This window comes from Protopterus annectens, chromosome 1.part1, assembly GCF_019279795.1.
Source record: "Protopterus annectens isolate FY-2018-M chromosome 1.part1, PAN1.0, whole genome shotgun sequence".
NCBI classification, from domain to species: Eukaryota; Metazoa; Chordata; order Ceratodontiformes; family Protopteridae; genus Protopterus; species Protopterus annectens.
The window spans coordinates 962190001-962204135 of record NC_056726.1 but is presented as its reverse complement, the minus strand read 5'-3'; positions in this window follow the sequence as shown (position 1 = coordinate 962204135).

Here is a 14135-nt window from a genome sequence, read left to right as displayed (position 1 = left end):
TTTCGGCCATGGCTCAATGACAGCATGCCCATTAAACCCATCTTGAGAAAAAGGGGGCTACGTAGATAGTTGTGATACTAGGTTTGTTGTGATCATATATATATTTTATATATGTATTTTTATATATGTATTTTTATTTAATAAAGTAAGACTCACATATTTATGAGCATTTAAATGTTTTATTATATATATTTTAGGTGAATAAATATATATTTTTATGTTTATATATGTATATATATCTTTAATGAAGTAATATGATGGTTGATGCCAGCACTTTCATACATATTTATTTTTAATTCATTGTGTGACTGTATAACTTTAATTTTAGTAGACTGTTAGGTCATGTGATTAATTTAGGCATATAAATAGGTGTAGTTAATTATGTTACTCATACACCTGAAGAAGCATTGTGTGAAAGCGCTTGTGTGACATTAAAGAAGACTTCATTTTATACAACGCCTGAAGACTGGTTTATGCATTTATTTGGACACTGGAGCCTTACCTCAGCTTTCTTTTTTGGACAATACAATACATTACAATGCAATACAATACAATATGCTATTGCCCCTGGGACAACAGCAGCATACTGTTCTGCTACCCTGACCATTGTGACACGTGATGTGATGGTACCTGCTCCTGTCAAACAGTTACACAGGGTGACTCATATGGCATATTACCTATCTGACTAACATTCAGCAGGGGTGTGTGTGACATGTACTCATGGGGAGTCTTGCTTCTTAATGCTGTGTGGTTTATTGCAGGGTATGTCTTATCTGTGGATAGGAACCTGTACCTCCACCATGTGCTCTCTACTGCGGTGTCAAGGACGACACACAGCAGTCATTTAGGTTGTGGATGGTGTGAGGTGTTACTATGGTTGTTGGACATCTGTCATGGGTGTGACTTAAGTACGTAAATCCAGGAGTGGTAACCTCTATGTGGGTAGTATGTGTGTACTCTGTGGTGTTGTCAGTCACTGTGCATTGGTAATGTGTTTGAGTGCATTGTCACAGTGTTGTACATGTCACTGTGTCCTTCTCCATATCTGTAGCTGTCATGTGAGGTACATACCATGGCAGCCATTGTGTGGTGTGGAGGGGTACACTGACCTACATGTCCATAGCTGACACACCATGTCTGCTGACACATACCATGTGCAGGTATTCCAGGAATAGTGTGCCACTGTGACTATCATTGGGGGGACTGTTGTACACATTTATGACCCTGTTCACCCCTGACACTTGCAGTGGTGGGCAGCCAATCACATATCTGGTGGTTACTGGTGTAGGTGATTTGAAATGGGGTATGGTACTCCAGTTTCGACACTGGTGTTCACTCCATGCCTTTGTCACCAGGCACCTGTTGCAATACATCTGTACACATGTGCCTCACTCAGAATATATATATACATCTCTCTCTCTCTATATATATATATATATATATATATATATGTATATATATATATATATATATATATATATATATATATATATATATATATATATATATATATATATATATATATATATATATATATATCTATATATATATATATATATGTTTGTATACATATACACATATATATATATATCGATGTACATATATTGCTATAGATATGGAGAGAGGTGTGACAGAGAGGGGTGAGAGTGACAGAGGGGTGGGACAGGGGAGTGTGAGATCGTCATATACAGTCATATCTGTAGATAGTCAGATCTGTCTGTCTATGTAAATGTATCTACATATATCTATATCTGTATGTGTGTATTACATATATATGTTTCTAAATATTCGATCTATCTACATCTGTCTATGTATTCCTACATCCCTCTCTATCTATGTATACATATATGCATATTATATATATATATATATATATATATATATATATATATATATATATATACATACATACATATATTGACATACATACGTATCCATATGATAGATAGGTATATCAACATGTTTGTTTACAAAACTGTATACACACACTAACATACTGCTAAACATACATAACTGTGAAACCTACTTTGTACATTGCACTACAACCTACATTCAACCTACATTGATATGTGCACATAGATGTCCTCACATACATATGTATGTACAGCCTTCACTGGTAGTTGTTGTATGTCCCCTGCCCTATGCACATCTTCATATACATATGGATACAGACCAATGACACATATGGAGGGTTCACAGTATGTAGACTTTTAAAGTATTACTTTACATTACCTGTGTTTGTCACAGCTGCTTGCGTTGCCATTTGGTTTGGTGTCCTGCTGCTCCAGTTGGCAGTTGTCAGCTTTCGAGTGGGTTTTGATGACTGGTTTTGTTTGTGTATGTTTTTTTTTTTCCTCTCTCTCTGTCTCTCCCTACCTCCACAGGGTGCAATGAAAGTATTGCATGTGTGGACTGGGAGTACAGCATGCTTTTGTAGGTATCTGCATATGTCCATGTGATGGCCTCTGCACCAATTGTTAGCCAGCATTTGCTAATTGCATGCAGCCAGTTGTGTACTGATTGCAGTTCTCACTGTGATTCCAGGACAGTGCTATACAAAGGTATGTGAGATAGGCATAGCCCTTTCAGAGTTTAAGGGCAGGGACCATGCTGATATGCTGTGGACACTGTTCTGTGAGTGTAAAGGTTAGTATCTCTCTCATATTTCTGACTGTGTTGTAGATTAACATTTCTCCATTCATTTCTCCAGTTTCCTGTACTAACTGTGTACGTACACTGACACCTAAGACTACTACTACTGTTAATGTGAGTGTGTGTGCTTTCCTGTGGGACATGTGGTGTAACTGGTATATAGCAGTGGCTCTTGCACTTTGTTGCTATGGCTTCGATATTTGCCCTTTACATTCACTACTTGTATGCCTGCTAGGTGTCTTGACTGTAGTGTGTTGCTGTGGCTTTCCTATTTTCCATGTACATTCACACCTTGGAATGCTTGCTATATCTGCTAGAGTGTTACTGCATGCAGTGTGGTCTGGCCATGGTGTGGGCCTTGACATCTATTAGGGTATTTGAGTATGCTGCTGAGCAGGCCCCAGAGACTCTCAGGTGCATCTTTTATCTGCCTCATGGAATGGTACATATCAGTGGGGTACACCCATTAAATTGTCTGGTATTCTGCAGTTGTGACTGTGGGTTAGCATGAGCATATGTATTACTACACTATTTCCGACGTGCAAGTGGTGCATACTTTCAGTACTTCATAGTTACCATTGCATGTGTTGTAACACCTTTCTGCCTACTGTTTGTACATTTCACAGGGAGTCTGTGGGGCATACCTGTAACTCAGTCACTGTTGCTATGTCTAGGCTCTTAACTATTCAAATATGGCAGTGTCAGACCTCTCAAGTGTACAGATATTTGCAGGATGTCCACATTTTTGCCTCATATTTTGGTCCATATCTCATAAGCAACTTTTTCTGGCAAATCACTCAGGGCTCAAGTCAGACTATAGTGACAAACATTTCATTTTCAGACTTCATACCCTTCCAAACATCCAGCATAATGCAAAACCTGTTACTCTCTCAACTGTCTAAGTTTGTTGGAGCAATATTTGGAATGTGTCCCTGTTTTTGGGCCTTTGCTCCACATTTTTTATTACTTAGTCCGGATGTGTTGCTGTAAGAGGTTGTGGGGTATGGGCAGTGATTATCCTGCTGTGAGTATGTGTGTGGCTTGCAAGGTGCTACAGTGACATTATTACCTACTAGCTACCAACTAGCATGGCTGTTTCTGTTCACACACTACTATTATAGAAATCCACTACATTTGACAGTAAATATACATGACATGCTTTGTGTACTACACATCCTATATTCCCTTTACATTCATTCCTACTATTGCATTATATATTTATTGTAGCACAATGTTCTTATATAACATTCATGCACTGTGGTAAGTCATGCAGACCACTGTTTCCAAGGTCCTGTGTTCGGGACTGACAGTGGGATTTTATTTTGCTTTTGAGCAGACTACAGGCCTTGTCATTCAGAGTGACTAAGGCACTTTTAAGCAGTTGTAACCGGGTTAGTGCTGGTTTGCGTAGAGCTCACGCATGTGCACTGGCGTTCAGCTCTGCGCACACCCGCTTACAACTGCTTAAAAGTGCTTACTCTTGCGCACACCCGCGCTAATTTCTTTGAAAGAAATGAAAATGGGGAGACAGGAAAGTGGTGAAAAAGGGGTCACAAAGAGGGTAATACAGTAGGGAAACAAGCTCGGGTTTTGCAGGAGGGATGTAGGTAAGGCCCATAGCTGCCCATTTCTTCATCAGCAACAGCTGTGCATATGTTTGTAATTTGGTGTGACATTTGAAACCTTCCACCCCTGAGAGAGGTGTAAGGACAACAATAATACTTGTACAGCCAATTGTAATTGACAGTTTCCATGTCCAGCAGACATGTGTGCGAAATGGGCAGCTATGTATGGGGCGTAATTTTTTTGTGGGTACAGAGTGCCCTTTTTTTTTTTTTTTTTTTTCAGGTGAGAGTGGTATGTCAGGTACAGGAAGTCGGTATAGCTGGGGAGGTAGGTTGGGTAGGTTAACAGACAAGACAAACAAGACGCATACAGGGGCGGTGTATGACACATGTGGGGGGTTACACAATTGACGGGGACGGATGTTTGGATATCTAGAGCCCATGAGCCCACAGATGGCAACAGTGGAACTGATATCCCCACCCATGGGCAGTTGCCACTGTGCCTTCACTGCCCAGGATGGGGCTGTGCTGGGGGCTGTGTAGGTCGGGCAGCAGGCACGCCCGTTAGTTGTGCCACCCGTGCCTCAAGCTGGCGTAGGGGCTCAAGAACAGCGTCCCGGATCTCTCTACGCACCACAGTCCGGACATTACGGAGGGTGAGTGGATGTTCTCCTCCGGCCACACTTGCAGAAGGGGGAACGAGCCCCATCCCCTGCAGCACTTCCACCCACAGGTGGCACAGAGCCACCTGAGGAGGGTCCGGCCTGGGCACTACTGCCAGATGCACTCGCCAGCTGAGGAGGGAGAGGTGGGTCCACTGGAACCCGCCTTCCCTGTCGTCCTATGTTTTGCATTATGTTATGACAGTTTGGGTTAGTAACATACAATACCATTCACAATTAGTTGTAACAGCATGCATTAGTATTCCCATTAACCAAACACCCATATATTCAAACCATTGAACAGCAAGCATAACACATGCATAATTTGAACAGCAATACACAGTCCAACAACATGCAGGGTTGATTGATGGCAACAGGCCATCAGGTTTGGATGTATGAAAAGGGCAGATGCATCAACGTACATGCAAATATGTATGAACCAACAGGACAAATGTCCAGGGGTGTTAATTGTGATTGCACATACCAATTTCACATGGAATGGATTATATGTGGTTATAGGGTAGGGTGAAGAAAATTTAATTAACAACTTCAAATACCAATACATATGCTGTACATTTCTAATAGCTGCAGATATATACACACTACAGTTCTGCCTACAGTTTCCTATGTGATAACTACTTCAGGTTGGTGATAGGAATGTTACTGCTACATCAATATACATTTTCATTTTTATTCATACACATTCATATCTGGCTCTGTTCAGCTACATCATCCTGCTACATTTGCTTTATATAGCTATAGACAACTGTGGATGTTTGGTATTTCAGACAACCATACTATCTGCATATTGCAGACTGAGAGCAACATATCCAGATTTTGGGACACACATTCCAGCTGCAGTACCATTTTCAACACTTGTTACTGTTTGGTTCTGCCTGTCACATTCATTTCATTCTGTACTGACTGCAGTATACTTTATTCAGGAGTTATTACTACTTTATTTGTGGGTTCATAACTCTTTCTCACACTCTCTCACTTATTTTATTTTTACAATTCAGGATGGTACTTAATTCTAGGCTTTATTGACATGTTTTACCTGTAGTTCTAACAATCCTTTCCAACAGTCTCACTTCTGTCATGTTTCTGTATTTCAACAGGGATATATTTCACACATGTGTTTTACTCAGCTTCTGCAGCTGTACTTTTCAGCCTGCTGCAGGTTATGTACTATTCTATTACAGGTGGGACATCTTTATTTCAGACTTGTTTAATTTTTATGTTTGGATTACAGGCTGCATCACACTTTTGTAATCAAGCAATACTTGCAAACCCTCTTACACTGTTACTTGCACATTTTATTAATTAGTGACTACACTGCACTCTTTTGCTAACTGTCATACTTATATATTTATTTACATTTACAGGGAGAGAATTACTGACCTGCCTGGTGGCGCAACCATGCCAGCCTATCGTCATAGGCTCTACGGTTCGCAGAACGGACACCTGCAGCTGTAATATAAATAAAGTAATATTGGAATACACATCTCCATAATATCAGCTAGGTTAATTTTATACATAAATAATTATATGTAACTTACTCAGTAGTGGGGCGTTGAGCATTTGCCGGGCCTTCTGGATCCAATGGTTCAGTTGGTCCTGCTTCCGTTTCTTCAGGTCCACATGGTGGTGACGGACCTGCTCACCAGTCCTTGGTATCCCTGTGGCACTGGTGAGATCATGAGCCAACCAGTCCCACGCCTCAGCCCTATATGCTCCCCACAGGACCTGGCCCTGCATGAGTTGGACCTCATGATTGTGGACAAGGAGCCAAACCATATATTTGGACTCCTCAAAGCCTCACCTCTGTGCTCGGAAGCAACTACCCTCACCTACACCTGACATTCTGGTTGCAAGTCGGTTCTACAATCGGTTATGCTGTGTATTCCTGCCTATGGGGCTTATATATGCCGTTTTTCCCGCACTTATCTGTGATTGGCCATTTTGCAATTGTATCAGCTTCACAAAACCTGCTTTGTCATGCTCCTGTTTCTATTCATTCCTATATATATGCTATTACTGCATTTCTAAGTGCAACTGTCATGGCTTAGTGGTTCAGTACCTTGACTTTGGTGCATGGTATCCTGGGTTCGAACCTGGACATTGCTTTTTATATTTTATGACTGTCTACACAGGCTAGGAGGTGTGTCTGTGTAAAGGCAGTTTTGATACAGCTTGCTCAACGTTGCCCATCGGTTAGCTTGTTGGCACGGTGCGCAGCTCCGTGCAAACGGATCACGCTGGTTCACACGTGGTTTGGCTGCCAGCACGCATATTACGCTCAGCTCAGCTATGGGCACACAGTTTCAGCATGTTAAAACGCTGCTCAACCTCGGGCACTCATTTTACACCTGTTAAACCACTGCTCACCTACGGGCACTCATTTTATACCTGTTAAAACACTGCTCACCTACAGGCAGATGTACTCAACTTGTTAGACTGTAGCTCAGCTATAGGCACATCTGACATTTTTTTTTTTTTATTCTCTCACATTTCTTCAAAATACATGGCCCATTTCATTACATTTTACATAAAATATAATTTTATATGTGTACATATATGTCAGGGACTTGTTTCGTGCTTATTTCACTAAAAAAAAAAATTGATGTTGTGGGGGCTTGAACCATGACTGCCTGCTTTTTAGCCAACGTGTCTACCACTACGCTACTGCTTCTTGGCTTACTTTGCATATTTAGTTCTTATATGCTTTTCCACTAACTGCTAACTGTGGCTAAGCTACAGGCATGCCCGCGCAAACGAGCGCACTCACGGGCAAACATCTTTAAAACTTATAAAAAAAAATATAAGATGTTCATTTATACATTTTATGTTCGTAGTCTGTGGGGGCATGTGTTGTGTTGTATTTATTCACATTTACATGGGCTCTGTCGTGGGGGTTTACTTTCGGGACTTTTACTCTTCTGGGGGCGTGTCCGTTTGCAGGGCTCGGCCTATGGACACGCCCCCTACTGTCTTCCATGGACCGTGTTAGCCTTAGGTGTGATTCAGCATGCCCTCATGCATATGCATGACATGCTGACGTCACACTGTTTAACTGCAGCCTCCATGTAAGCCTTATAACTCTTACACGGAGGCTTCGTGAATCCTGCCCACTGTCTTATTAGTGCTTCCTAGCTAAATTAATGATTTTCTTGTTTTGAATCTGATGGAAGATGGTCACTGATATGAGCTGTACTTTCTGACATAAGAAGTAGAGTGGGGTCTTTGCACATTTTTATCGGTTTCTTGTTTACTTGTATGCAGAGGAACCCAATGAGTAGTGCTACTGAATTTCTTGCATTGCAGTAATAACAGGCCAGCTATTAAGGTGAATTTTTAACCATTCACAAGCTTAACAAAAATTTACTACATCAGTAGAGCATGATGTGCTCCTCCTGTTTTGTACAGCTGCACTGTGCAACCACATAAGTAGCTGTACCTGGTTCTGTAACATAACAGGTGACCAGATATTCTAGTCCTGCCTGCAAATGGTGCCTCACAAAATATGCTTTGTCTCAAATGCATTCAAGAAACTTATTGTCTGAAACATTTTTTATGTGTATGTATACATATGGATGTACATACACACACACACACACACACACACACACACACACACACACACACACACACACACACACACACACACAAGGATGTTATGTGTGACTGCTTCATAACTGTGCTGACACACTGAGTACAAACTCTCATGACCAAAGTAAAATGGGGCTTATTACATGCCAGGATGGCAGATGGCTTTCTTCTGTGTTTTGTTTTATTGTATAATGCGACTGGTGAACATATCAATTGCCTCTGTATTTTGCTCTAAATAACTGTGGGTACATATAAATGATAAGTAAGGTAGCAAGCTGCAAATAAGCTAAAATTTGTTCTTCAGGGGCAAGATATTTATATATCTGCTCACATATCGTGTTGTTATGATCAATATAATATTTGTAAAGTATTTACTTGTCAGACATACATTAACATGGTAAGTTAGTAAAACAGAACAAACTGTCAATCAGATCATGCCCATGGGTGCACAAACATTTTTAAAACTCCAAACTGAAAAATTGACAGGAAGGGGAGAGACAAACAGGAAAAAGAAATGCCATAACAAGCACAATAAAAATCTTATGCTGAAGATAAGGTTGATCTCAAAACTCAGCAGTGTAAGTAAAATGTGAGCGAGAATTAAAACAATATACATTATTTTATGTACAACAAAAGGGATAATCACTGTTTATATGAAGTAAAGTTTTATACAGACTAACTTTGGATATGTCAATTATTTATTTAAAGGCTATTGCACCAATGGGATAAAGCTCTGGCTACATCTGTGGTGACAAAACAAACAAATAAAAGGGTTTTACCTCGCAGACAAAGTTGGTGTCACCAAAAAAGTCAAGAAGAAGAAAATAGTAAAGGTAGCGCCAACACCACGATGCTCAATAAAATTCAGTTTTATTAAACAAATGCAGCGTTTGTTTAATAAAGTGAATTTTATTGAGCATCGTGGTATTCATGCTACCTTTACTATTTTCTACATCTGTGATGACCCATGTTTGACTAGCAGCCTGGGCACTTGAAAGCACTGGCAGGTAGAATGATAGCAACCATCTTGGGGATGGTAGGTTGGTGGTTCCCACCTAGGTCATATGGCTGCTGTAATGACAGGGCCCTGGCTGTACAACAAAAGCCCCTCAAGAAGTGGGGAGCCAGTGCACCCACCCAAGCCCGGGATGGCAGCCCTTCTCAGCTCATTTGTGGAAGCACGTATGTGCAGGCAAAGTGGCATAGGCAGCCCTTGTGGTGATGTGAGAGCTCACATCACCATTAAGAGTGGAATTAAAAAATGTATTCATTTTAGGGATGCCAGATGGAGAGAACAGAAAGCATCTTCATGGCTGCCTGTATGAAAGCCCCTAACAGGGGACACTTGGTGGTCGGCAGGCATGGGGGATAAAAACAATACAAAAAACATTATTTAAATGGAGAACAATGCATTGTATCACACACAAGGCTAATCACTGAATTAAATTTAGCACAAAGTGATTTTTTTTTTACTTACACAACAGACTAATAAGTGAGTTAAATAAAAAAATTGTATAGGATTTCTGAGCATGAAACTCATTTAATCCATTACACAAATGATTAATCAGTAAGTTAAAGCACTGGCCAGCTGATAAGTGCTCAAAACACCATCACTGAAACATTTCCACCATCTCGCTGTGACAGTTAGACTTAGAGATGAGTGAGGAGGTAAAGGTTATATTTTCCTCACATCCTCCTTCTCAGAGTTTGTGCAATCTCAAACTTAGCATATATTGTATATCTACACACACGCGCATGCACACATGCACACACACATACGCGCAAACACACACATGCACACATACATATATATATGTGTGTGTATGTGTATGTATTTATATATATATATATGCGTGTGTGTGTGTGTGTGTGTGTGTGTGTGTGTGTGTGTGTGTGTGTGTGTGTGTATGTATGTATGTACATCTTGTGCCACAGATGACCTGGGAATAATTACTGACCCATTGGCTGAAGGAGCCAGCAGTGGTAGGTGGGAGTGAGCAGTGGCTAATCCATCATGGGTGTGGGAAAGAACAAGGATCATTTCTGTGCTAACACCCAAAATACAGACTGAATGTTACAGTTAATTTGACAGCATCATATAAACTATGGTATGTCCTTGCATTCCAAGCAATACTCATTGCATGCAGAGGTGGTCATGAGTAGTAGTTTGTAGTTTGGGAGGCCAGTACTTAAACTATACTGGCATAAGGGGGGGGGTGAGGACATAATAACAAGTACTTCTTATGGTTGTTTAAAGGTAAACTCTGCCCTGTCCTACAATTTAACTCAATCCTTAGGTTTCCTTTATTCCTACAATATGGTTCCAGTATTGTGTAGTTACCAGAAATCTCCTTGTACTTTTTAAAACATTTCTTAAATTGCATTGGAATCAAAGGAAGGGAAAGCCCGCCTACTTTATTTTTAAGTTTAACTTTTCACATACTTTGCAGAGGAATTTGTCTCCAGCTGCATGACATATCAGAATCACAGTTAAATCTATAGCTCACCCTGTCAGGTACTGCTGCAATCTTAGCTGGGAAATTAATCCTGCTAATGTCAGGAACACAGCAGCTGATATGAAAGAAGACAGAAAGCTGTGGAACTGTTTTCCACTATTTTATTGTAGAGTGGAGGAGAACTTAACATTCCCCTTTCATAGCAAAACAAAGCAATTACATCAGCCAGGGGTTTAAAGGCAGTTGTCACTTCTTCTGACAAATTTACATATAGCAACCCAGTATTGAAATGCTAAGCTTTAAATGTTGGTTATTTATAATAGTTTATATGTTAAGATAACTTAAATGTAGTATTAAAGATTTCTGTGACATTTAGATAAAAGTCAGAAAATATGTTTTCTTGTAAAGTATCAACATGTTTGCCATTATCAAGCCCCCACACACAGAACAGAACTGTAGAAAGAGAGACAAGTGGCAACCTATCAACTATGTGCACAGATAATGTTCACAAAAGGTTTTTATGCTTTTTTGTGACATCCTCCCAGAGGGGGATGCATATCTGGTACAGGCAGATCCACTGTAAGAGATTCCCACTGACTTTGATCAGTTCTTATATTGCTAGAGTGCATGAGAATTTTATAGTTCACAGAGGAAATGTGACCATTGATGGGAACCATAATATACTGCCAAATTTACTTTAACATGCATTTACTATGTGCTCTTGCATTAAAAACATTAAGATAAGGAAATCAAAAGTACTTAAATGTGTTTAAATGTACACACACAAACACACTAACACATGGACAGTCAGACATGTACATTTATTATTATTATTTTTTTTTCAATAATAATTCTTTATTATTTTTTCCTTTTCATTACACATCATTTCACAGGAGTATACACAGGTGATATTTGACTGATGAAACAACACTGTAATTAAAACATATTTACACTATTTACATGAATGCTTTCATAGTGTAATGGTATGAAAAGAAATATGAGTTGTTTTCTCCAAGGTTAGTACCATCCAGTTAGTTAACTACTACCTAATGGTGTGATTTTTGTGTATGTTGTAATTGTATCTTAAATTCAATGGTTTATGTAAGTATAATATTGAAAATTTGTTCCCAAAGTTTAAGGATATTGGGATTTTTGTTTTGTTTATTTATTATGTATTTATGGGCTAATATATGTTTTATCGCCAAGTTCCTAAAGTTCTTCCATGAGATTTTGGATGGGGTAAGCCAGTTTGTAGCTATGTAGAGTTTCATTAATAGGAAAATGTTAATGAGGATGATTGTTTGGTTTTTAGATAAATTATTTGAAGGGATATGTAATATCGTAAATTCCCAAGTGAGCATTGATGATTGATAGCCCATCTTTTGCAGTTGTACTTTCAGGGAGTTCCAAAGTTTGAATATACATTTACGGCTCCAGAACATATGCAAAAGGTCAGCAGTTTCACCTTTACAATGTGGGCAAGTTGGGGAGTTTCTAGGGTTAAATTTATGCAAGCTAAGGCGTGTATAATAAGCATTGTTATATATCATGAGTTGGGTAAATGCTAATTTTTGAAGGGATATGGATTTTACTGTTAGGTTAATTGCTTGTTTTATTTTGTGGTTCTCCACTGATGATATTTTTTCTCTCCAATAGTTAGATATGAGTATATGTTCTTGAAATTTCAGGTCTTTTATCAGCTTGTATGAGCATGTTATAAATTTGTTACTTTGTAGAAGAGTTTTCCATAGGAAATTACATTTCAACAAATCATCTTTATTGATGTTGATATTTTGAATGTAACTTATACACATTTCTTTAATCTGTCTCAGGATCAACAGATATGACTTGGGGAGGCCCAATTGGCTTCTTATTTCATGAGCGGGACAGTTTAGATATGGGTATAGATCTTGTAGTGTTATATTAATTATAAGTGGGAATCTTTTTAAGTCTATTAACTGGTTATTAATTTTCAAGTTGGGGTTTTTGTGTAAAGGTTGTAGAATCATCATGAGTTGAAGGAGATTTACTGATTTAAAAACATTTTGTGTTAATGTTACAGAATTTTTAAGGGGTTCCATTAGATTATATGATTTAATATTATAACTGCTTAGGAAAGGTAATGATTTGGGATTTATATTCAGGCTTTCAATATGTTTAAAACATACTCCTATCCAATGTGGGGACCAAGTGTTTCCTAATGTATTGAAGTTTGGGATTCTTTAGATTCTATTGGCGTTCATGATTAAGTAGTAATTTTCAAAATTTGGTAAGTCTAAACCACCTTTGTTTTTCGGGGTCATAAGTTTATCATATGAGATTCTGCTTTTTTTTGGTTCCCATATAAATTTAGCGAACTCAGTGTAAATTTGCTTAAAGAATTTCTTGGGTATTAATAGCTGCGAGGACCTAAAGATATATAATAGTCTGGGCAGGATATTCAATTTAATAATCGAGACTTTAGCTAATGGTGGTAATTTCAGATTTTTCTATCTCTTTAGGTCAAGTAGAATGTGATCCCACTTTTGTTTAATTTTGTTTAAATAAAAATTTTTGTTATCTGTGGAGAATGTAATTCCTAGATAGTTAATCTTTTCTTCAGTTTTTATTTGTCCTACCAATGGTAAAAGTGAGAAAGGTTTTGGAGTTTTTAAAGGGAAGATGTTTTTTTTTAAAGTTTATTTTATAGTTTGATATTGATGTGAAGTCTTCGATAGCAGTTAGTATTTTCTTGGTGTCTGTGGTTGGCGTTGTACAGTATATGTTAAGATCATCAGCAAAAGCTGACGAGGATTTTGTGTTGTATATTACTGGGGCATTATGGTATATATTTTGTTTGATGTTTAAGAATAGGGGTTCTAGATATAGGTTAAATAATAAGGGAGATAAAAGGCATCCTTGATGAGTGCCATTCCTGATTTGAATTCTATTAGACCACATTTTGTTTATATATAATGTTGTATAAGGGTAATTGTATAGTGTTTGTAGGGTCTGAATAAATTCTTGGGGTATATTGAAGTAGGGTAAGATTTGGAATAAAAAATTTGTGTTGACTCTATCAAAGGCCTTATGGGCATCTATAATGAGTGTGTATATGTTTAGGTTGTTTAGGTTAGCATATGAAATAAGCGTGTGTAGTGTTAGTGTATTGTCGCTGGCTTGCCTGGATGTTCAAAAGCCAGATTGTTCAC